The sequence below is a fragment of the Staurois parvus genome, unplaced genomic scaffold (assembly GCF_062004578.1).
Source record: "Staurois parvus isolate SC_StPar_1 unplaced genomic scaffold, SC_StPar_1.0 ptg001183l, whole genome shotgun sequence".
In the NCBI taxonomy this organism is placed as follows: Eukaryota; Metazoa; Chordata; class Amphibia; order Anura; family Ranidae; genus Staurois; species Staurois parvus.
This window is the reverse complement of record NW_028318979.1, coordinates 183,983-185,867: the sequence shown is the minus strand read 5'-3', so window position 1 is coordinate 185,867 and position 1,885 is coordinate 183,983.

The following is a 1,885-nucleotide window of genomic DNA, read 5'->3' as shown; positions in this document are numbered from 1 at the left end:
TTTTGTGTTTGGGCAAGGACACAGGGGCCCCATGATCCCCTATTGCCCGGGGGCCCCATGAGTTGTCAGTCCGCCCCTGGCATGAACACAGCCAAGAACTGCTCAGGCAGCAGGGTTTACATGATTGTGTCATCTCTGAGCCGGCATCTCTATACAGGCAGTAGACGGTGACACTGGATGATGCCCGAAGAAGGATGGTGCTGTCTTTCTGGAGAGAAAAGCAGATGAAGGCGTTGTTGGGGGGGGGGGGTACTGTGATCTCTGCGAGAGGTAATAAATACCTGGAAGGGTTACACTGACACATTACTCAGCAGATTTGGGATGAATATTTCTGATAATAATATATATATTTTAACGTGTTTCCGCTTTTGATCCTTTAAACTGCAATATTCTCCTCTGCTGTCCATAATATCTCTTACATATTGCTGTAATATTTTCTCTGAGCAGGACAAAGCCAGGGCAGCCCCCCCCCACACTTTTTCAGCTCCCCCCCCATCCGTTTCACTTCTGCTGGAAATCTGGAAGAAACGCGTAGCCCGTGTCACATTTGCTCCTGGGAGATGCTAATTGTCTTCTTATTGTTCCGCCATCACCTAAAGTGCGTGTGGAGCAGCGAGCGGAGCCGGCAAACAGCGGCGGACACATTCCAGGCACCGGCCAGTAATCCGCTCTGATTATCAGGTTGATAAACTCGATGGATCTGCCTTCATTAAGCCTCCAATGCAGAGGAGAGAGTCGGCCCCGATTGGCATTTTTCATTTTCCTGCTAATTAAAACGGCTCGGTAGTGATGACGGAACTGATGTCTTGACCTAACGATTGTCAGCGTTCAGTCTGCTGAGAAAGAGCTCTGCAGAGAAAGAGTTCCGCAGAGAAAGAGCTCCGCAGAGAAAGAACTCCACAGTGAAAGAGTTCCGCAGAGAAAGAACTCCGCAGAGAAAGAACTTTGCAGAGAAAGAACTTTGCAGAGAAAGAACACCGCAGAGAAAGAACTTTGCAGAGAAAGAACTCCGCAGAGAAAGAACTCCGCAGAGAAAGAGCTCCGTAGAGAAAGATCTTTGCAGAGAAAAGACGCTGCAGAGAAAGAGCTGCGCAGAGAAAGAGTTCCGCAGAGAAATAGTTCCGCAGAGAAAGAACTCCGCAGAGAAAGAGTTCCGCAGAGAAAGAACTCCACAGAGAAAGAGTTCCGCAGAGAAAGAACTCCACAGAGAAAGAGTTCCGCAGAGAAAGAACTCCACAGAGAAAGAGTTCCGCAGAGAAAGAACTCCACAGAAAATGAGTTCCGCAGAGAAAGAACTCCGCAGAGAAAGAGCTCCGCAGAGAAAGAACTCCGCAGAGAAAGAACTCCGCAGAGAATGAGCTCTGCAGAGAAAGAACTCTGCAGAGAAAGAGTTCCGCAGAGAAAGAACTTTGCAGAGAAAGAACTCAGCAGAGAAAGAACTTTGCAGAGAAAGAATTTTGCAGAGAAAGAACTCCGCAGAGAAAAAACTTTGCAGAGAAAGAACTTTGCAGAGAAAGAACTCCGCAGAGAAAGAGCTCCGTAGAGAAAGATCTTTGCAGAGAAAGGTCGCTGCAGAGAAAGAGCTGCGCAGAGAAAGAGTTCCGCAGAGAAAGAACTCCACAGAGAAAGAGTTCCGCAGAGAAAGAACTCCGCAGAGAAAGAACTCCACAGAGAAGGAGCTACGCAGAGAAAGAGTTCCGCAGAGAAAGAAGTCCACAGAGAAAGAACTCCACATAAAAAGAACTCCGCAGAGAAAGAACTCCGCAAAAAAAGAGCTCCGTAGAGAAAGATCTTTGCAGAGAAAGGATACTGCAGAAAAAGAGCTCCGCAGAGAAATAAGTCCACAGAGAAAGAGCTCCACAGAAAAAGAACTATGCAGAGAAAG